Source organism: Zootermopsis nevadensis, unplaced genomic scaffold, assembly GCF_977971745.1.
Source record: "Zootermopsis nevadensis isolate Lab colony 2312 unplaced genomic scaffold, Znev_1.0 Znev_ptg000029l, whole genome shotgun sequence".
NCBI classification, from domain to species: Eukaryota; Metazoa; Arthropoda; class Insecta; order Blattodea; family Termopsidae; genus Zootermopsis; species Zootermopsis nevadensis.
Window position 1 is genome coordinate 468,338 of NW_028259161.1, and position 24,756 is coordinate 493,093.

The following is a 24,756-nucleotide window of genomic DNA, read 5'->3' on the forward strand; positions in this document are numbered from 1 at the left end:
ATAACACAGAATGGAGAACATAAAAATATCCCCACCTCCAGTTCGCGGAACGTGTTCACATTTAAATCCACACACAGCGAGCCTTTCCGTAAAACATTTTGCTGTCTTTACTACACCTACTCGCAAATCCCTCTGATTTATGGATACAGCAGCGGGTAGATCCCAAAAACGTTCATTCTCTCAATAAAAGAGCGACACTCATTTTTTCTACCCTCTACACAATGAAATAATTCGACAAACTGTTACTTACATTGACAAGCTAGCAAAGGGGAACCGAGTCCCTGTACAATTCGAGAGTGTCGACAAATTCTCCTCATCTCCTGCGGAAAAATACACTGGCACGTGCACGTATCCCATAATGACACCAGTGAAATTAAATGACGTCACATTTATGTGCTTATTATATATATATAAACAATATAAGCCTCAGAGACTCAGTATTGTGACTCGACACCAGGATTTCGATTCCCGGTAGGGACGATATTTTTTCCTCATGACCAGCTCTTGGACAACCCTAAGATCAACCCAGTCTCAATAAGCAACAGCGGGAGAACGAATATTCGTGGAGTTTTATCTTCACGATATTAAGTGTCCCAAAATCGCGGTTCTTAACCCCCTCAGTGATAATTTTAAGTCAGAAAAAAACACGTCATTTTTTGTTTTGTGTTTCCATTGCAGAAATTTATAATCCGTTTATCTTTCGCACAGATCGATACGTGGCTATTTTGTAGCAGCTGTGAGAGTCGGTCACAGGAAACTGCAGCAGTTCTGGCCAACTTTCGCAACTTCTCAATTGCTCTCGCGAGTTACTTTTTGTCTTCTCCTACATCCACTCCCTTGGGATATGCAGTGCAGTGCTCCCCCTTTTCTGTATTTCCTGCTTTTAATTTACGCTACAATTTGTTCCTGCGCTGATCTGCTCCATAGCTCTCGGCTGGAGAACACTTCCGGCCATCTTATAATAAAACACGTCTCGAGAGACAGGTTTAAAACGTAAATAAACGAAATGTGATTTAAACTCTGCTCTACGTATTCCGGGGCTGTTAAACAAGAAAGTTACACACAAGGAAACGTTCTGGAAATTCTGTTTCGCCGTCGCTGACTGAAACAACATTTCTCATTGTAATGGCATAGGTGGAAATGGCCGTGCTAATTATTGGGGTCATCAGTAAATGCAAGAGTGGAATCGTCAAACAAGCCATTTCAATTTCTCATTTCTTTCTGGAGACCAAATCACCTGCAAGGAAATAGTTTTAATAACATTCTTCAACAACACCTAATTAAACAATTAACTTCATGGATAAAAGTCCTTCTCGAGACGCTGACAGTAGCTTATTAGGTCTGTGGTCGTATGCATTCCCATAGTTCCTTGTCGTATTCACATAACTCTGCCATTGGACCTTATCCCGAGACCCATTCAGTCTTTTTATAAAACGCGCTATACGATGGACAACGCCGGCCACGAGCAATGAAGACTTGGACTGACGTGATTCTAGTGGGAAACCGTCAACAAGCATCATCGTAGTAACAGCTCAAAATTCTCTCAAAAAGCAGAGAAGTGTCGTTTTGTAAATTACCGATTAAATCTGTGGTTTCGACCAAATGCAACTAGAAATGACATCACTCCGCGGCACGTGTTAACTAGTCCTACTTAAACCCTCTTGCGGAATCAACAGTGACACAAGCACCGAGGTCTAATCACTTAATATTTTCACTTGATTCCGTAAAAGTGATTTAAGACTTGACAAGCTTTGCAAAAGAGCTCCTATGACACTTGCCACGTGATACAGTTCGCTCTGTAGCGCTAATTTAAAAATATAATTACGTTCGCCGTAATGTATGTCATTTTAAAATGGAACGGAATTAGCAAAAGCTGTGAGTGGAATTCTAATTCACTGGATTCGGCCGCCATTATTCAAACAAGCGCATTTTATGCGGGACATACACCACGTCTGTAATCCGACATGATTTGTTGATACACGTATCGCATGAAATCTGTAAATATTTGATTGAGGACTTTGCCTAATAGAAGTGTTTATAAAAGACATTTCAACCTGAATTTAAACGACCAATAATATTCCAGTACATCGGAGGGATGACATAATAACAGCTGAATGAAAAATGAAATTGAAAAGAAAGAAAGAAAGAAAGAAAGAAGGATCGAACAAAACATAAGAAATATGTTAATGTAGTGAACGTGACAAGTACGCTGGACAAGTTTCAGAAAACTTAAACATACTATCGCATATGATGGACAAAGGTCAGGCGAGCAATTTTTATAATGACTTACTTTACCCCAGGCTTCCTAACAAACATGGAAGCATACAACCGAATACGACGGCCGAGTTTCCTGGAACTTCTCTTTTGAGTTTAAGCATACAATTCAAAGTTACGCTCGTAACTTCTCATACGTCTATCACTACTGCTGTAACCACTGAGCACTTACTCGTCTTACAACTCTGATTGATATTCCGGGAGTACCTGATTCGATTCCCAGTTGGGGACCTGGTATCCTGATCTCGTTTTCTGCGCGCTTGCTTCAGTCCATCAAGGCCAGTGAAAATAGAGAGTATATTAATGATCGTTACTTCTAACATGACCACTGGTTCATCACTCACAAAGACACAAAACCCGATTCGACGCCGTAACCTGAAAACCCGTCAGTTGACGGTGATGTAAAATTACAGAATAACGAATCTCTTCATACAACGTTTTTTGTCCTGTGAAGATGATGCATTTATTCCGCACGAAACACGCAGAGCGATCTTCTCGCTACAAGCCTCAGACTTTCAGAGAGAAAAAAAACAACTATTTGCTCTCAGACGTTGATCAAATTCTGTAGGTACATCCCTCAGTCTTCATCAAACTGCATCTCGTCATGTGACGTACAGTGTCTTGACGCTCCCAGGGCGAGCGCGCAACTGGACGCGACGCTCCAAACTGTCTGAAGACCGGCTTGTCTCAAGAGGTCTCAGACCGAAAATGTCCTAACGTTTAACATCACGTTCTTTCGTGTGGGGCCTCGTGTCTGCAAACGTCGACACGAACGAGCCCGGCACCAAAAGTGGTTGTCTGTCGGGTTTGCTGACCTGCAAACACCTCGAATCTTACGCCACTGCCCGCGAGCACCTTAAAACCTACGCCTCGACGCAAACGTTCCCCCAACCTAACGTGGCGTGATGCAGGTTAGGTTAGGTAAGGACTGAGGTGTGCACTGCGCCGTCAACACAGGAGGATCGATGAGCAAACAGCAGCTTCATTGCTTAAGCTCTGAGACATCTAGTGAGAGGTTCGCCATTCTTCTGTTCAACTCAAAGAATAGCAGTGATTCTCTGTCACACAGGACTGCACACGCACACTCTTGTTATAGGAAAATACAAGAAAAAAACACATTAATACTCGCATGAGGTTTCATGCGTTTATGAACGCGCTCACAATATCTGAAGCACCCACTAACTCAAGACACTACATTAATCCGGTGTCTATTGTCCCGAAAAAAGAAACTCTTCCACTAAGAAAGAAATAATCCCAGGTATATCACTTCTATAGAAACGACCTATATCTTTATGGTGACAATTTTCTTGCCAGAGAGCCTATCGCAAGATAGAAATGACATTCAAGGCAGATGTTGTGCAACGCTATTAAATCAAGATAGGAGCAGATGTTTGCGACGGCGAGGCGAATTCTAAAATCGTTAAAACCAGCCAGCATGCACTGATAATATATTATCCAGTAGGTAACATCGCTTGAGCGGCCTGGGCTTAGCTGCACTCCACCTGCAGCGTATGGAATATATTACACAGTGCAAAGCGTCTCTACAGCCACGTCTGAATACGTTTCAAAACAAAACGAAACGAAAAAAACTTCACGTACTGAGGGATTTGAACTTGGTTTGTTACGCCGTAAAGTGATCCCCGATATATCTGAGGGTGATATATGGTCACACGCTTTATGTCACCTATATAAACAGATGCGTTTTGTGTTTTAAGCCACTGTGGGACTGGACACTGCCACAGAGATACTTACATTAAGGACGAGATTCCTAAACGCGTGACAGCCCTGCCAAATGCTCGATTCGAGAGTTAATTATGACAGCGGTAATTAAATTAACCGAAACATCCATACTGCAATGTAAACCACACAGTGTTAAGGAAAACAGTAATTATGAGCAACAGAGGGACAGAGCCTGCGGTTACAGAACAAATAATTATGGCGAACAGACCATGCAGCGTACAGTAAGAAAACAATGATTAATGTAGCAATACTATTACACCGAACGTTAACAAATTGTCCAACGCATCAACGAATTTTAAAAAAAAGGAATTAAAGATGTCTGGAGACTGGAAAATGTGTTAATAAGGTGTAAATCGGCTATAGGGATAATTTCGCATACCCAGGTACATCGTAATGAATTGGAGTATGAGAAAATACTGCTGCAAAGGAGTCTGTTTTGACAGGCACATGCTGTACCACAACAACAGTTTTAAATTGCAATTAAATGACGGTACTGGGTTCTTGGCAAAGTTTAAAATGCTGTTTAAAAATCCAATTTTATCAAACGCACTGATATCAAATAACGTGTTCCATTTATAAAACTCTACTGAACGGATTTAGAGGAAATGTCATTCGTGTTACATGGAGCTCAAACAGGACTTATGCAGTTTCTCTAAGGTGGTCCAACGTACCAAACGTTCGTGCCCAACATGAAATATAAAATTTCACAAATGTCTGCAATTTTTGTTCTAAACGTCTTCTGGTACGGTAAACACTACTCGAAACGCAAAGAAAACAATGCGACAGTTCCGTGCAGACACTGAGCGGTGCGTTAGATTCTAACCAGCGGATTTCGATGGGCGATGTTCTGAAAGCAAAGCACGCACTCTGAGAATACGTGTGTGCAGTCAGCGCTTCGAAGTTCATCATGTCTCAGCAGAGACTAATTCAGGGCGACAAGTCATACGAAGTCCACGACCGTCAGCCCCCGGACAAGATAAAGAAGGACAAGACTGCGTCTAGAAAAGCAATAAATCGAAACATAAATTCTCATAATGAAAGAGTAAAAGTCGGTTTTATTACTTGAAGCCGGCGATACTGGAATGTTCCAACAGCGTGCATCACATTTCAGTTCACCCTCGGTTCATTGGCGTCTCTCTTGTTGATGTCGGCTGAAGACAGAGAAGGTACGTTTCTCCGAAACGTCGGTATCGCAGTCCACACAGCGACGTCGCCACCTTCACCGCCCAGCGAGGACCCCAGACTTCGCCGTTGCCCCTCTTCAAGGAATTGGATTCTCTTTCGGGCTACGTCACTCACGATCATCGAATGCCATCGGCACAAACGCACAATGAACTGTGAGAGGGTCGTGTAGCGTCTGTACGTTCAGTTTGCAGTACTACTAAAATGATTCGGATTAATCCCTTCGTCGCTACGAAGGAGCCTTCTTGGTTACAGACGCAAGACACTTCTTTTCTCCTACAAATTTCATCGTCGATAATATATTCTCTTGCTCTCTCTTGACACTCTAAGCCAACAACGCGCGGTTTTTATCTGCGTCGGCCTAAGTTTTCTAAATAAATCAGGAACGAAAATGAACTTGTACGTCAAATTCTCTTTTGGCCTGTATGCGAAGGAGAACCACAGAATCTATAAATCCACTCGAAATATCGTCTCAGAGTACTGAGATACAATAACACGCGACATAAAACATACATCTCATTACCATACAAAATGTGGACTTTCCTCGACGTGAGGCGCATTAAACACAATATACAGTAATGAAGGAAAAACAATAATCTAAGTAGAGGAAGTATTAATTGTATGAGTTAAAATTTCGATTATGTGCAGCTGATTAGCTTCGCAGCAACGAATTTGCAAAGACCAAAGAAGAAATTCAAAATGGTAAACAGCGCCTTTGAAAGCTACGTGTACTCCATTGCAGGACAGTTTACGGTCCTCATTTCTAGCGGTTAGAACGCTGGCCTTGTAATCCTGGGGTCTCGGGTTCGATTCCCGGCGGTGCCCGAATTTATAACTTGTGTTGGGCAAGGCCGTGGTCTAGGCAACACGGAGTTTTCCTCCGTGGCATCCCAACAATTACTCCATTCACACACAGAAGAAGGCAATGGCAAACCACTTCTGGATCATCTGCCAAGAACGTATATGAACAGGTCCCAGTCCGAGAAAAGGATGGAAGGATCCTGTTCATATGGACCTGTCGTCAGACAGAACACTAAATAATAATAAATAAATAAATGTGAGTGGCAGAACACAATTTGCAGAGGACGCGGTTACAACTCCAGAATTTATGTAACGTCGAATATCACGATTAAGAGCGACAATTTGCGACTGAGAAGAAGAAGAAGAAGAAGAAGAAGGAGCAGGTGCCTCTAGATACAAGTCGGCTTCGCAGTCCCTACGTCAAACACCTCGGTAAGAGGAACAGAAGCCGACCCGTGTCCTTCCAACCGTTTCCGAGAAATGCAGGCAGCTAGACTTTCAATGTCTCTTTCTGGGAACGCTTCGACCTGGACAGAAGGCTCGACCTCGTAAACAGGTAATTAATTAATGCGTAGCTGATAGTAGCGCAGACTTCGTACACAGTGCACAGGGGCTTTTGTACTCTCAGACACCACAAGGAATACGCAGAAGCGCCAAGAGTCGTCTTGAAGGCCGAGTTCTTCGCCTCAGCCTTTCGGTACTTCAGCGGTAATAAATAACTCAGTCTGACGGACAGCTTGTCGCAGGCGGGACACGGACCTCAGACCGGGGTCTAATGGAACTGCGCGCGGGTGTCTTTCCTGACGAAGGTACCGAATTCAAGCCGCTCGTTGCCGTATTCTGCAATTTTACTTACTGTCTCCGTCTTCCCGTGCTAGTTTCTCCCCCCCCCCCCTCCCCGTTTGCTCCTACACAGAAGCTCTACGTTCTGAGCGACTGAACGGAACTCAATACAAAGCGCATTTATTATTCAATTCTCTTTATGCGTCCTCAAAGTAAGACGAAGGAAAACACGTCGCGGGTAAGAGGGAATGCAGTGAAAGCGGTCTTAAGTGGCAACCGAAGTAAATGCAAACCGGCGTTTACCGCAAAAATTCCACTGGCGCGCACAACACGGGGTGAAGACGGACGTAGAGGCACTTAAGAATAGGCAACGTAAAGTAAACATACGAATGATCAGAAAGGAATCAGGTTGAATATGTACGGACAACTTCCTGATCTTACAATCTTCTTCCGTCGTTCCTGGAATTTATCTTAAAAGAACGCTCCTGTAAAACGCGAAAATAATCAACCTAACCTAACCTAACCCAACCTAACCTAACCTAACCTAACCTAACCTAACCTAACCTAACCTAACCCAACCCAACCTAACCTAACCTAACCTAACCTAACCTAACTCAACCCAACCTAACCTAACTTAACCTAACCTAACCTAACCTAACCCAACCTAACCTAACCTAACCTAACCTAACCTAACCTAACCTAACCTAACCCAACCTAATCTAACCTAACCTAACCTAACCTAACCTAACCTAACCTAACCTAACCTAAACAATGTAACGGAAATAACAAAACGACAGAGCAAAGATAACGTGATAATGCAGAAAAGAAAGAAGGAGGAAGAGATGCTGTAGGGGGGGATACGAAAGTGATTATGCAACAAGAAATGAAGGGTTGAAATGGAATGGAGCAGGACAAACATTGCAAGGGGGAAGAAACAAGGAAAAATAAAAACGGAAGCTTTTGTAAAGAGAGAAAACAAAGTACGAGGAAAAATGCAAGGAGACCGAAGTGGTCATGAATGCAGGAACAAAGTATTAAATATGTAAAATAAAACTCCTTTTTCAACCCTCACGACTCAGAATTCGGCGAGGATAAAGCTACTCGTGTTTGAGGGACGGAGCCAACCTCCCCCATAATGCAACGCGTAAGGATAAACACGTCATAATATAATTTCTTGACGCAGGGTCTTACGCAGTCTTCATCAGGGAGGAGAATATAGACAGAGCAAATAGCAGGCATTCGCAAACAAATTTCGTTGGGTATCAGGGGGAAGAGGCCGCTTTGGAGTCCAACGCGTGGACAGGGGGAAATGTACCTTAAATAAATGGTGCATGAAGATCTAAAGTAAATTAAACTGGCTAATAATCGTGGTCCAATAATAAGATAACAAATATTTGGGCCAAGGAGGAGACCTTGTTGAGCCCCGTTCCGAAACTAGAAATCTGCCCCACGCAGTTAGGCTGTCAACACTGCAAAGGTTTCTATTGAACGACGCTTGATTTACGCCCAAACAAATGCACAACCGAAAAGTTAAAATTAAATCCATTATGGAAGAGAATGTTGTGTTTCCAGTCAGTTTTCCACTGCACAGCGCTCAAGATCAAAGAAGACTCAGCCAATTGAAACAGCCTGATTTTCTGTACGTGCAGAAACAGTAATTTTGCCAAGTCTGTAATTAAAGCACTCAACTTATTAATTAATTGTGTTATTGGAAATCCTAAATTAGATTGCACTGAGCACAGAGGAAGCACCTCGAGGCTTGTCACGTGTTCCCTCAGACACTTCAGGAGCAGACAGACGCTCAGACGAAGAACACAGCACTTGGTGCCGCTCTTGCACTCAGTTAACATCGCCGCCACATCCACACATCACGTCGTCTTATGATTATTAATGGCGCACACTAAAATTCTAACAGACATAAATAAGCTTTTTTTGGGGGGGGGGGGGATTTATGGCTCGTAGTTTGTTTTTCTTTTAAGTGGTTCAGTCTAAGCAGTATAAATTAATAATTATAGCGCACACTTTACTAATCACTTTCAAGACGTAATATATATTAGTACAAGTTTCGATTACAGTAAGATTCTCAGATGCAAGTTCAAAGCGACACTTTAGACAAGATTATAACTGACAAAACACAAATAGCAGGATTTGAATTTTTCACGGCGGTGAGTCTGAGGATGGCTGACGAGAAGAAATCCACGTTTAAAATACAAATCATCCTCACCACATGATATATACTATATCGTTTAAGATAAAATAACATGTAAAATATTGAGATGATAGAGTTGCGTCATATTGTGAAAATACATATTTAATTAATTAATCTTGTCCGTCTAATCACAATTTAAAATTAAGATAGTTAAAATACCATGTGATGCTCCTTATCGAAAAATTCGATTTACATTTGGAACATCACTTTCTCACTACATGTTTCGGTTCTTAGATGAACCATCTTCAGGTGTGTAAAAATTACAATTATATAAACTTAAAACTTAATCATAATTTCTTATATGCAACTGATAAACAACTACAAAAAAGTTGCATATAAGAAATTATGATTAAGTTTTAAGTTTATATAGTTGTAATTTTTACACACCTGAAGATGGTTCATCTATGAACCGAAACATGTAGTGAGAAAGTGATGTTCCAAATGTAAATCGAATGTTTCGATAAGGAGCATCACATGGTATTTTAAATTTTAAATTTTAAATTGTGATTAGACGGATAAGATTAATTAATTAAATATGTAAAATATTATTAAAAATGCTGTCTTGTGAATCTTAGTGGCTTCACAATGTAAGAAGCGACGGATGTTTTAAATTGTTTAGCAAACACAAAAGAACGCTAACTTATTTTGATAAATTATTACCGACAGCGAAAATTTGTGCCACCTTCTAAAATTAAGTTACAAACAAATGAGAGGTAACACGCAACTTGACGACTTCACAATCTTCGGTGAAGTCGTACAATGGTGCATTGTATGAAGCTGTTTGCCAAGTGACGCCAGCCACAAATTACCCGTTTGACTATCACAATTTCTCCAGTAACAGACACACATCCAGCATGAAGTTTCTGGGGGAAAAGTCTCGCATGAACACTGCTGCCAACCGCTCAAAGAACTATCCTCTACCCCAACTCCCAACCCCCTCCTATAAATTCCGTTTCATCAAATCTACGCTGCTAAAACTCTAGAAGAATCCGTAAAAAGCGTCGTTGTCTTAGCAAACATGCTGAAAGCCAAAATATTGTCATAACTAAGTTCGGCAACGCGTTACAAGTGCCTTTATATTTTCGTAAATCAGATCATACATGACTTACGTAATAACTGAAGGAATACGAGCAAGAATGGCGTAACAAACACCTGACAAGAAAAGACGAACGCACTCCTCTCGGAAGACACGGACTTGCAACTGACAGTCTTTGCTTTGCTATTCAGTGCCTATGACACTTACCCATGATGTCCGTGGTGTGCCGCTGTTGTCGCAGAGTTCATAACAACACTGATCTTACACATCGAAAAGTGCTTAGATTAAAAATTGCACATATTAATTTTTTTTTTTTGGGGGGGGGGGTTCTGCATTTCAATGTATGAACTGAGAGAATTAACAAAGTTCGATTTCTGCCTGGCTCAAAGCAGGTCTTTGATGGACAGACGCGGAATGACGACAAATTCGTACGAGAAACTTTGGTGAGAACATCTAACGCCAGGTTTCGTGGGAATAGCCTCAGAAGAGACACATCAGGATGGGTCCGTACGCAGACACGGTCTAACCTAATAATACAGCAATCTCAAACACCGATAACGTACTTCAATCTTGTTATTTAACGTAGGAAATATACAGGGGCCGGAATTACGTGGACACACTCATTCATAAATTCTATTAGTTTCGTACTAACAAACATTACAACACAAATTTGATTCTTCTCTAGCAAAAGTCTGTTTAAAAAGAGCCATTTCCGTTTTGCATTAGAAGCTTTATTCACGAGAATTTTCGCGAGTAGTCACTTAGTACTAGCATAAAAACACTGGTTACAACAAAGTCACGAAATTTCCCCCAAGTACGGGACAACACGGAAAAAATTAAAGGAGTCGCCTATTTATAGTTTATTTAATGAGACGATGACAGCGATTAATGGACGTGGGAGGAAGCGGTTGTGGCCTAATTTAAGGCACTGTCCCTGCAGTTGAGGAAAACTAAGAAAAACCAGGATAGCCGGTCTCCGGGCCGAGATTTCACCCCCCCCCCCCCACCTCCCAAAGACGAAGCAGGGGTGCCAACCACTCGACCACGGCGACGTTCGGCGGAAAATTCCAAAGAGGAAAGATTTGTTGTAAATAATGTCTGAAGTACGGAGTGTTAAAATGTTTTGACCAGTTAAAAGTTACATAATTAATAATATCTGGCATGAAGCGAATATGAAGAAAATGGTCTATATAAAGTGTCACGCCCATTTCGAAAGTCTGAATGGTTGGCATTATTAATTGTAGGAGATTAGAAAGTACCAAGGAGATTTAGCCCTTACTGAAATAATCTTCTTATCAATTTTAATTACAGATGTTCTGGACAAACACAGACTACATTATGATAATATAAACTTGACTTTCGTTATAAAATAAATCTTACTTAGCGCAGGAACTTTGAAAACGCCGAAGTGCGTAGTGTTATTCGAAACATAAGAGATTTTTCTCTTTGAAACCCAGATTTTTCCTGTGGATTCTTGCTACAATTGGCATCCTTATTACAGAGTCTGACTGAAAATCTCTATTCATGCCCACACTAAGCTAGAAGGAGCATCACAAGAATTCAGACCCGGAGGAATTACGGGACAACAATCAGTAGGTTGTTTCCATGGTTACATGTAAGGGGCCCGAGATTGGCTGTGGACTATTTCTAAGGGCTGTGGCTTCTACACTTTGATTGGGAGGGCAGAATGCAACTGCCAGGCTGGATTACAAAGAAAAGGGCGAGGCGACTGGAAGAAACAGCGAGCATCTTTCATTGAAAGAGAAGTCACAAATCAACAACAACGAGAATACAACGTTGAAGAATAAGAACATCTTTTATGAGGTCTCTCGGTAGTTTATACGTCTGAGGCCTCCTCACAAACTTAAAAAAAGACTTACCAACAAGAAACAGAATAAAATACTCACATCAGTTGGCGCAGTATTTTATAATAGTGGCACAGCAACACCAATGGACCAATGAAACATTTCCCTCCGTGATTTCAAGCCACCGTTTTCAATACGCTCCACACTTAAGACACGTGTACGATACAGAGTTTTCAATTGCCGTAAGTCCATTTAGTCAACTGCTTTAGAACCACAACAGTACGTTCATCACTGCCACCACAGATTCCCAGTACTGGATAATCCAGTTCACTACACTAGCTCCTCGGAGCAGAGTTAATTTTGAGAAGTGAACGCCCCGCCCCCTCATGGAATTTTTATTATCGTGCTAACAACAGCCCGCTACCGGTCCCCGTCCTGAGCCAGATGAATTCAATCCTCACGAAGACTTACTTAAATATTATCCCCTCCCCGTCTAAGGCTAGGTCTTTCGGTTGGTCTCTCCCCCTCGGAATTTGAAACTAAAGTTCAAAACCTTCGCCGAAATTCGGCTCCGTGAACTGAGGTACGAAAATATGCCGTTGGGAGTCATCGCTCACTCGGAAACAGCGTTTTGCCTGAAAACCTGAAGAACGCAGAAGGAGTTTCGCACAAGTTTCCGTTTCCTTCCGAAACACCTTTTTTCCATCTTGCAAGCTAATTTCGTCTTCATTTCGATGCATGGGCCTAATTACATTACCGGTTTGTAATTCTCTATTTCACAGCCCACTCGATGAACGAGTTCATTTTGATGTCGTAGCTGCTCTGAGCAAAGGAGCATGACGCATGTGATTCTCGTCTCTTCTTCTCGAACATCATCAAGTGCAGCGGAGGGAAGAGAAACGTAAACAAAATGGCAGGAAATATCAGGAAGTCAGTGAGTCGGAAAGATGGAGGAAGTGGCTCCTGTTTCTGATAACTCGGGACAGGCGATGTCGCGAGCGGAAAGCAAGTAATTGTACAAAAAATGTCACACAAAGATAACCTGCGAGGCGCTTCAAAGTGAACGCGGAGATTAAACATTTACGAAGGCTGTTTCGTCCCTCTAGAAATAAGAACTGAAACAGACGACGATAACACTGCGGTGGTGTATTTCCTGATGAGGAAATTCAGATTAATAAGGAGGAAAATCAGGTCAGAGCGACTCAAAGGGAAGTCATGATAAAACTTTAAATTACCGAGAAATACATTTTGAAGTGTAAGACAAATATTCGCTAGTATTTAAAATGAAGCAGCAGAGTTTTGGCCAACAGCCGCGTACAAATGTCACTTTCCATGGACGACGCACCAAGTCTAAGAGTTTGTGAATTCGTCTTCGCGTTGCATGTGCGAAGTTCGTGAAGAGAACGAGCGATGCCAATGCTTAATCATACATATTTAAAGTTGCTGTACTGAAGAACAGAACAGCTGTGTAACTTCCGTTCGGATCCGAAACATGCCGCGGGAAAAGAGACAAGACAGGTTCGGGCTCGCCATTACGCGGGCTCATGCCACGAATTTCGTGCACAGAACTGCGAAGACGCGCGATGAGAACTACGCCGACACTTCGCGAACACACCTTCTATCCGCATTTTGGGAGAATCGTGGTAAAAAAAAAAACACAACTAAATTTTAGAAGCTCTGCTGTAAATAACCGACTAAAAGTATAGGCCCTAAAATTAATCACAGATGCGAGGAAAATTTTACACTCACTCCGGTAGCAGCTGGAGGAGACGCGTTGAAGGAACCAGAACCGCGTCCTGAGGAGAGAAATACGCGGCGCGTCGTTACTCAGCTGTTCTTGGCCCGTAGTAGGATCGCTTATTATCCTCCAGTCGGAGGTGATCAGCGGCGAGCTATGGATTCCATGCCACCGAGACCAACTTCATCTCTCGTGGGAGAGATTTCTAGGAAGTCGGAACGACGTCCCGGGTGGCAGAGCTGACTTGACCCGGCAGTAATCCTTGAAACCTTTGGGCCAGAGAGGCTTGGCTTACAGTACTAGCACACCTTCGCATTACCTCACTCCCTAGTTTTCAATTCTTACTTGCTCCTTTATTTAAAAATAAAATAAAGACTCTTCCATTTGGTACTGCTCGTGACCGGCCTTTAAAAGGTCCCCCCCCCCCCCCGGTCCAACAAATGAGATCACATTATTCCCTGCACCGCACCTGAACCAGTGCTTGTGGTTGTTCTACGGATGCTTAAAAGCACCTGGCCGCAAGCTCCTTCAGCTCATGAGCCCAGGAATCGCTGGCAAGTTTCCCAATAAGAAACCACGAAAATAACTGCACCAGACTTTAGGTTGTCAAGGCGGCAAAGATGTCGATGTTGGATAGTTTAGTGGTAGCACCGCGTGGAGTCATAGGTACACACAAACGTTTCTCCAAAACATACTGTCTCCATCTTCAGATATGAACTACGGGTTATATTTTATCTTTTCCGAAAGTTCGTTTCCGCCTACAACCCACACGGCCTAACAGCTCAGAAAACCAACATCGACACTCCGTTCTTCTTGAAATAAGACCTCGTATTAAAGACTAGTACATCTTTTTCACACTGAGAAAGAAAAGAGAAGAACAAGAAAGAAGGCGCGTGTTTTGCAGTACGCCTGCACTACGTGCATTTTCTTTTCTTCTCTCCAGAGGGCACGTAGAGAAGTCAAACAGCAGACAGGGAAGATGAAGGCTGGAACTGGAGGGCATCAAATTGTCTTATTACTAATTCAGTAAAAATCTGGAGCGGTATGAAATAATAATGCTAATACTACACGGACGATACGGAGTCTGCGTGCCCCGAATTTAGGCGCTGCTTTGCAGTTTCTGCAATGGAATTAAGTTCTCTCCTTGTTCATTTATCGACTCCTTCTCCAATAAATACGTTACATAGCGTCGAACGGCAGGCAGATTACGCCAGGAAAACCGCGGAGAGGAATGAAGCCTGGAGGGACTGAATATAACCACGAAAACTGGTGTCTCTTGACTTGTAGTAACCTCGAATTGTTCGACATTTGCACGACGCTTAATGAAAATCGCTATTTAGATTCATAGACACACCGACGGAAAGTGGCTGCTCATAAAAACATGACAGACTTTATTCCCTTCTTACACTGCCAGTGTCAGAGACGGCAATTTATCGAATCGGAGAGCAAAACTGAAGAGGGGGGAGAGGAGGGGAAGGATACCTAGTGCACAGCGATCGGCGATCACACAAGTCGCCTCCGGTTTGCTTCGGTGTGCGTTCTAAAGAACGGCGACGCAAATGGGAAATCGTCTCCTAATGTTTTGTCGATTCAGTCACTACCGCGTGTTTACAAAACGCGTTGCGTGTTGATGACAGATCATAAGCGTAGCGAAATCTAGGGGACTAAGTCGACTCAGGCGTGTGGCTAGAATGGGAACAAACGAACAACTACGCACGCAGGAGTTCTGCAGGGAAATGTCTTGGGATGGACATGGGGTCTTAGGGAGGGCGACAGGTTTTACAAATGGGAGGTGGATGAAATTAGCTTAGGATCGTGCAATGGCAGAACTTTGCCACGAGCTGTGTTGAACTTTCGAATTCCCCTGTGAAGTGTTTGTTAGGTCGTCTGTTAGAGTTGTAAACACCAGTTCACTTGGAAGTCATTGTAGGGAGACCGCCCCCCATCGGAAGTCAGACTAACGCGCGGGTTAGGTGACGTGGAATCTAAAGAGAATCGAGGAGCCTTCTGATCATATTAAATCAGACATCTTCCTGCAGAAGACGTCTTTTTCCGTTCTCCCTATGAACCTGCAGTTCGCCTCTTCATGAGATCATATTTTATTCAGCAGTACCAACATCTGACAGTGACTGAGAAACTTGCAGATAGACTAGGGAATTACGCGGGCAAACATACTGCAGGTCAGTCCAGCCTTATTTAGCACCGGAATAATGCATTCCCTAAGTCACTACGATTTGTAACTCAACATCAAATGTTACTTGTTAGACCTATTAACCCTTTAAAACCCAGTGGTTAGTATATATACCACCTAAGAGCTCACAACTTAAAGTTTGTCAAGGTGGGAGCATTGTTACGGACATCAGCGACACAAAACGCACAAAACTGATAATTATAACTGAACGAGAAATCTCATGGGGAAGAACCTTTCTTGACAAGCTGATAGTCGCTCATCCACTTAAAAAAATTGCCCGGTCTTTATGCAACCTGAATGTTCACAGTTTTCACAATAGACCATCATCGGTCAATGTACTGAACCAGATGAAACCAACGAAACCTTCACCCCCACATTTTAATTTCTGTACGATCGATCTTAATATTATTCTCTCATCTGCGTATGTACCTTATGTGATCTCGTCCCTTCAGACTATCCGGAGAAAGTTTTGTATACATGTTCCCCCCCCCCCCATTCGTTCTACACGCACCGCCAATCTCGCCATCCTCGGTCTCTGGGATACCGGGATACTGGGAACGACCCGTTCTTCAAGTGCCCGAGCACTGCGGGTCCCAACTTTTCGTTGACTCGATCTATAGACATTCGGTAGGACTCCTTGGACGAGGGATCGGCCCGTCGCAAGGCCTCTACCTGTACACAGGACAGCACGACACAACATCCATGGCTTGAGTGGGATTCGAACCCACGGTCCCAGCGACCAAGCGGCACAAGGCCCGAGCCTCAGAGCCCGCGGCCACTGCGGACCCCTTCCTTGGTCTCATCACCCGAATAGTACGGCAACGATGCAATTTATGGCTTCATATGATGCAACACTTTGTACACCTGGTGCAACATTTATGGAGGTAGCAAGGACCTATGAAACGTTGGTAGACTCGTACCAGACTACACGGCGCTAAAACCCAGAAGACTGCGATCTTCAAAACGAAATAAGATCGGCCAGGGACGGAAAATCGAAAAAAGAAACACTTCTGGAAACTCTGCTTCTAATTGGAGTGCAGTTTACATTTTAGACGAGGGACATCTGTGTCTAGAAAAATGTTTTTAGGCACCAAATTCGCTGTGGACTCTTTACATGAGATTAGCTTAATACATCACAAGCAAGAGATAGTGCATATTTCTTGCAAGAGTGTCTCAAGGCGTTTGCACCGCGGTGAAGCATGAAGATTGTCGGACAGTTCCACAAATTTTTAATTCCTCTGCACATTTCATTACTGATATAAATAGTAGTAAATACTAGAGGTTGTGGGGAGTTCTGTTTGCGTTTCAACACCACACTCTCACGTATCCAATCATCGCTTTATATTGATTCTTTGCGAATGGCAACAATTTCGATGCTAAGCGTGTGCAGACCAAGCAGATCCAACCAGCAGGATTACGCCCAAATATGAGACAAAGAGGAGAAGAATGAGAACAGAAAGAAACGAAAACAAAAGAGCGTGATCCAATGGATTAGAACGTAATGATGGATGTAGTGATCGATGGGCTGTATATGGATCGGTGAATTGGTGGATGAAGTGCAGAGACACAGACGGATAGTCACACAATTTGAGGAGAGAGAGAGAGAGAGAAAACATAATTAAATCCGAATTCTGAAAGGAATGCCGTCGGACACTAAGTAACTCTTCCGTCTGTTGCGTGTCCGTAGAGACGACGTGAACATATGAAAAAATTTCTGTGTGGAAAACATAAAATCATGAGAGGAACACTTTTCCCGGAGTCCCTGCAAAACACCTGAGGAGGAATGGGAGAGAATTAAAACGAGCGGACCTCGCAGCTGGCACTGGACATCATCGCTCGTGCAATTGTGCAGGCGTTCCGCTGCCTTGCTGCAATGATGCTAATTACTTTTTTCTGAAACACGACTTCAAAACAAGGCGGAGCATTTCTGCTCATGCATGTGTTTCGTCTTCTCGTTCCTTCACCCACTGTAACGCAGTCGCACGTTCGCTCTCGTGTGTGTGTGTGGACCTTTTACGTTCAAGAAGGCGTTAAGTCCTCGCGTTTCCTCTCAGTCGCCCGCACACGAATGCTCGAAAACGAAATTTCTTCCCGTCGATTCCGATGGCCCTCACAGGACACGGACGTCTTCCGCGGTCACGATCTTAATAGTCAATCGCATATTACGCACTGAAGCATTTATCGCAGCGTGGCACGATGTTTCGGGAGTAGAATCTACTACTTTCTTCGGTTGATTTTCTGACAGATCGATTTACAGTCGACTTGGCTGCACAGTTTACACGGCAAACAATCCAAGTGAAGCGTAACATTGAATTTCCGTGTGGGAACATTTCCTTCGCGCTAAAGTCGTTCGATATTTCGTCTACGTCCGGGTCACCGTAGCATCTCTTTACTTCAAGAAGCTGCCAGTAGCTCAGACGATACAGAACCGGATGACGGGGTGAGATCAGTGAATAATGAATCGGACAGAATACGGCCGTGGCCTAATTTAGCGTTCTGTGACAGAACGTCCCTGCAGGGTCCTAGAAAAACCACAAAGAACGTCACTCAGAATAGCCGGTCTCCAGGCTGAGATACGAACCAGGGACCTCCCAAATGCAAGGCAGAGGCACAAACCACTCGACCGTAATATCCTTCGAGAAAAACATAAATCTGTGGTGAAATGAGGTGCAGGAGGCTGTAAGTGATGTATCTTGCCCATTGCACTCCAAGGGATCTGCGGGTTGCTTTCTTGTACAGTTAACTGTATTTTATTGGTTGCACTGGTTACGTAACGCCGGATAAGGCACACGATTACAAAGTAGGAAGACAGATCGTGCAAGACAACCGTGGTGGACTGATCAAGGACTCATCCTAGCAGTTGCTCCAGGAGCAGATAATGAGAAAAACTACGAAGGACTTAGTTAGGATTGCCGGCGTCTACGCGAGATTAGAAGCACCGCGACCCTCGGTTGGTGAATTGTTGCCAACGAGCTCAGATGTTTGTCTCGTACTCCGACACCCGGCGAGTGCCCGTGCATGCCCTGCGAGCCGTAATTTGCGAACAAGTGTCCAATCTAGAGGGATCGGTCGTGAAATGTGCTGATTCTCCTACAAAACTGCGATCCGATGCGGGACGAAAGAAGCGGAAAGTGAGAATCGCTCGCCTCTTCGTTACTTCCAGCATTTCGTCCCAATTTCCAGTTGCTCCTTCACCCGAAATTTTGCTCTCCTACTTCCTTCCTTCCTGATTACCATAGCAACACCTCTCCAGCGACTGGTGTCAGATAGAGAGCTCCTTAATTAAGAAACTCTGATTTAAATTATTCTGCCGAGCGACTAACTCGGCACGAGGATTCTCTTTACTCTGTTCAACAGCGGCATAAGTCACACGAGCTGTGAGGGCAACTTTCATACACAAGCGGGAAGTCTCACATGACAAAGAACAAGACTGAGACAAAGTTCCAAAACAGAAACATAGGTCACGATCGGTTGCATTACCGACTGCCTCAGTTCCTGAATCACCGTTTGCAGAAAGGCTGCCTGACCGTGTCGATGGGTGGCTGACTTAATGAGCAACCTAATGACAGACCAACTGACCGACTAATCGACTGAATGTGGCGAATTCTCTACTGGCACGTAAAATGCGACGAAAGCAACTCTGCACTCTCAAGATAATCTCCTCGGCAATCAATACAAAAGTCAGGATCGGCAACCTGTGTCTTTCCGTACTATATTTCCCGCCGTTTACAATAACCAGGCCAAAATGTCGCTCGTCATCCCGCCGAAGATTCATGTGCAACACCAGCAACGAGGTTTTCCCACCCCTTACACAACATCAGTCCTCCCTCAGCAACATTAAAAGGGGCGCACGTTTGCCCGATGGGCTCACGGTGGATAACGCCATTCTCATCATACGTGAAGAAGGACAAGATGGGTGGGACGTGGCTTTGGTATTTGCTGCGTCAAACCTTCAGGACTCACAGTCGGAGAGACGCGCATTTAACAAATATTAACAGTATTCTCGCCTCAGTCACAGTCACAGTCACGTGTTTCCTTTGATTCTCACTGAAATTTAATGACCGTAAACGCACTTTAGGCGATGGCGCACGATGCTGATGGGAACATCAGGAGATGGCTGGGCGCTGCTTCGTGCTGCACTGGTCGATCGCGCGTGTCAATATATATGAAGGAATTAGAAGGGCATTTTAAACTAAATTTACTCATGACATAACCTGGGTTTTCGCCGTATGATTCATTCCATTACACGGCTACTAGTCAGCCCAGTAACTGGGTAGTCGCAGCGGCGTATTTTGACAGAAGAAATGTATGGCGTGATAGCGTGGTCGGATTTTGAGGAAAATATTTTACTTGACACAGGGATATTTCCAAAAATTATTCGTGAGCAATAGTGTTGCTGAGTTTATGTACGCATATTGATGTAATGACGTGTCGTCTTCATAAGCCACTGGTGGAATGGCAACAGCAACAACAACAACAATAAACCATTCTAGGATCATCATACATCATTCGAAAGACGCTGATGTAAAATGCATAATAATGCCTCACACGACATCTGTTTAATGCATGTAGCACGTATTAAAAACAAAATGTATTTCAGATAGCTGCTGCACTGTGTACCTCAGGGGCAAGGTTTGTCTCGGGTACTTAGAAGTCAACGCCCTGTAAAATGGCGAATGCAATAATAATAATAATATTAATAATAATAACAACAACACGCATGAAACACTCGAAAACACAAAGTTACCAACACCCGATCAGCGTGCGAGAGACAGGTTTTAAGCTGATTTATGAAGCCACGACGTGTCACTAATGTGAAGAATTTTTCCCCTTGCTAATTAGCGGATGCTTTAACACATTTGAATTACACTATACGAGGCTACGTATGCGTACAAACACAAGCCAATTCGCTTTGAGTAAAAATCCAAGTAGCGCTAGGCAAAAACACAAATTATACTGCCATTCCCTTGTTACATGACGCGTAACCTGAATTCTCCCTCAACTACGATCTCAAGACCCATAAAAACACGTATACCCTCAGAGCACAGCAGAATCCACAAAATCATGCATAATTACACAACGTTATTGTTCAATGGTTGTTACCTTTGACTTGTATTATTGGGGATCCGGGTTCAAATAGACCACGGTCACTTCCATCCACATTCTTTTTCCACCTCATAATTCACATATCAACCCACCATTCGACGCTGCATAACCAAGGTGCTAAAAGGCTGAGTCAGGTTAAAAAAAATCTAGAAACGTCCAATTGCTATGCTCTAATCTAACTGTAAATATTAACTACTAAAATACATTTCTAATTAACATATATTTCAAATCCCGTAATGCACATTCGAGTAAGGCAACCGAAATTGGGTGTGAACAGAACACATCCGATGAAGTTGCAGGGTAAATTAGTGTAAAGACGACATTCTGTCCCAGATTAACGAGTATTAGTATGTAGTGTACGTTTCCTCGTTTGTGATTGGCTGCTTTGTAAAAGCATGGATGGGAAATTCGAGGCGACCCAAAGCTTAAATTACGTCGTTTAATTTGGCGTTAAATTGCTATATTCTAGCGGCGTGACGGCTTACTGTGACTTGGGCAGACTCTGCTTACTTTGAATTAATCTATGCAAATTAGTGTACCAGTGTGGATGTGTGTCTGCGTCCGCTGCAATCACACAAACAGTTAAGTAACATGAGATCCCTACTGCAAAGTCCTGGCTACTAAGTAAGTGAGAAGCTCGCTCGCTCACATTACATAGTCTCTGGATCGAACTCCGTTTTCAAAGTCTCTCCAGCCAAGCAACGGGCTTTAAAAGAGATCTGAGGTTTTCATAACGGTCAAAATGTGGACTGTCGACTTCTGAGCAGAAGACTTCCATTCTGATGATGGGGCCAATAAACTGCACAATGCGTATGTTCTTCTGAAATGTTTAAAACCTTCCACAGGCCTATGCAGTGTTAAAATTCAGGAGACTGGAATCCATACTGGGACAAAATCTTAGAGCCACATACCTGAGTTTCTGAATCGGTACACCGTAAGCTCGTAAATCCAAATGCGTTTTTACACATTTTGCAACGGTTTAAGTCACGGCTCGTCTTATCATTCGCTCGCGAACACACAAATGTCTAAAAGAAAAACGCACATCCGGCCAGTATTAGTATAATATCTTCTAGTTCATACCAAACTTTGTGAAAACTAAACTGTGGGAGGAAGCGAGGGCAGACGATAATGTAATATGAACTATTTATAAAAAAACATGCAGAAATAAAATTCATAAATATATTGAAACAATAAGACCTGTTAATGGAGCCGGTAAGGGTTAAAGTGAGCTTGGAATATTTAGAGGCCTATATTAATCAATACCTTGGATTGATCTTGTTGTGATCTTGAAGTAATGTTCACCTATCCATGACCTCAAACTGACATGAATATGGTCACTCAGGTTCCTACAGATCGGCAGAAATATGCGTTTGAAAAAATGACGGCCGAATGAAAATGAATAATTCAAAAACCTCTAATCGGTAAACCCTCGGACTATTACTGTAGTGACCTTGACACGACATCGACCTGTATGTGACCTCAAACTGACATGAGTAAGTTCACTCAGATTCCAGCTGATCGGCAGAAATATGCGTTTGAGGAAATGACCTTCGGATGACCTTGAAAAAAATTAAAGCTCTCTATTCGGAAAACCCATGGACTTATATTGTGACTATAACATGACCTTGACTTTTCTGCGACCTCAACAATACGTTAGTATGTTCACTAAGATACACAACGTTCGGCAGATTAAGATTTAGAAATATTCCTCTTAAATGACCTTGGAACTTTTAAATGTCTTCAGTGAGAAAAACCTAGAGTTGATATTGTTCTGAACTTCAATGACATTGACGGATACGTGACCTTAACATAACTATCCCATAATAACAAAAGTTAAAACGATTCAAACCTAACCACGCAACGCAACGTAAGGGTCCCAAACATAATCTAACCCAACTTAAATTTACTCAGTAGTCCCATCTTTTGGAATCTTATTGCCCTGACTTAGGCATTAAGTTAATGTGTTTATCTAATATTCCACAAATTAATGTGTTGTAGGCAGGCCAGTGACACCATGTATAAGGTAGCTAGATCAGCGAACAACAAGTGAAACGCGCAGGTTAAACGCACTGAAGTTGTGTTCTGCGCGGTTGCAGGCAGGACCTTTCATTATCGCCTCCACATCACGGCGTCCAATTAGTTTCCTCAGCTAAGGGAAGGTAGCCTAATGCACAATCGATAGTATTAAACCTGATTAACTTCTTGAAACAAACAGTTCCTTCTTCATTGTTAATCCATGTTTCGTATTAAGCAGTAGTCTAACATTTCAGAACAAAACATTGCCTTTTCCGTTCGAGAGGTCAGAGTAAAACGAGCCCAACATATGCGCACTGGATCGTACTGAAACAATTGCCCGTGTGTCGTCGCCGTCATCCCACACATGGCTACGAAGGGCATGCATTGGTCTCTTCTGCGAGCCGCTAAATGAAACTAAAATGGGAACTAAAAACTGTTTACACTTCATGTTTTATGAAGATGGCTGTCTTCTGGTATACCGACATTTCAGAGGCCCTTGCTGCCTGGATCGTCATCAATCTGAGGTGGCACTAATGAAGCTGTTCTTTAGCTTGTGAGTGTGTGTGTGTGTGTGTGAAGGGACCTTGCAAGAGAGTAACAAACTGAACGCTCGTATCACACCGTCAGACCGTAGCAAGCAACAGAAGTCTTCAGTGAAGAAACATTGATTTGTTTCGTTAATGAGTGCAGATAAACATTGACGATGTGATTTCGTCTGCTCAGAAGGTTCATAAATCATTCAAAGATTGCAAAATAAATCCCTCAGAACTTAACTTATAAATATACAAACTCTGTTTCACAGCATGCAAAATATTCTCAGTCTGTTCCAGCTACATTACACGATTACATCACCGAAATTATCGGACGTCCCTCAGCCGTCAAAGTACGCTAATGGATTAAAGTTAAGTTTTTAATGACTTCGTTTCATTCTATCAGTTTGAACTACTTAGCCAATATTGAACGTGGGCTCTCTCCTGATGCTATAAATGTAACCCAATCTGCTCAAACTCCGCCCGATACAGGAGTAATCCGCGCAATGCATCATGGGGATCATGACAAAGTAAGCAACAACTCCGCAAGTGGTGGACCATAATGAATTCCTCGCGGTTCCTTTTCTGTCACAACGAAATTTTCGCCCCAACTCGAAGAGCCCGAGTTTTCCCGGGCTCATAAAGCCGATTGCGCCGTAAAACCGCGCGTTTTATGGCACGGAGTTCTGTTTTATTTCATGGCGGTATATCAACTGGGTTCACGCACCGCGGGGGGCTTCCTAGACGCAGGGCTGCCAACACAGATACAGGTGTGAGGCTTCGAGGACACGTTTATTCCTCAGCATTACTAACTCTATTACTACCACTCCTACTACTGCTACTACTACCAATAATACTAATACTAATTATAATGGTAATAATAACTATTAATGACTCACCATCTGGAATTATGAAGACCTAAACCGCGTGATCCGTTACGCCCGGTCACCTGAAAAGACATTAATAAATTTAGCTGAGATCTAAAATTATCAGTGGGCTCAAAACTTCTTTAAAAATACTTTAATTTACAGTCAAAGTGCTTCTGTGTTCCAAATCAAATTGTGAATTTATCTTCTTTGAAGAAGTTAGCCTCTTACTTTGAGGAAAATATTTTTAAGTTGATGACATAGTAATTCAATTATTTACTGTAACTGACACACCATGAGACAGAAAAATAATTATAGTAAAATTATCAAGAAATTGCACGACTATAAATAAATTTGAGACAGAAAGGCAGCTAAGGAATGACAAGGAAAAATCAGTTCAAAATGCGTTGCACCAAAACCAGCTGTTTGCAGAACGTATCACTCATTGTCTTTGCGATAACAACCCAGTTAAATTAAGT

The 24,756-nt window shown here is 42.8% G+C and overlaps 1 protein-coding gene and 1 long non-coding RNA gene across 2 annotated transcripts in view; one reads left to right on the top strand and one right to left on the bottom strand.

The window, feature by feature from the left end:
• Window positions 1-24,756, bottom strand: part of LOC110837873 (membralin) — a 294,281-nt gene that overhangs the window by 22,824 nt on the left and 246,701 nt on the right. The window contains exon 16 of the transcript XR_015537727.1: window positions 24,311-24,360. The gene's annotated coding sequence lies outside the window, so the exon portion shown is untranslated. The remainder of the gene's footprint in view (window positions 1-24,310; window positions 24,361-24,756) is intronic.
• The window catches only part of LOC147872230 (uncharacterized), a 74,120-nt gene that overhangs the window by 18,422 nt on the left and 30,942 nt on the right, over window positions 1-24,756 (top strand). The gene's annotated exons all lie outside the window — the stretch shown is intronic.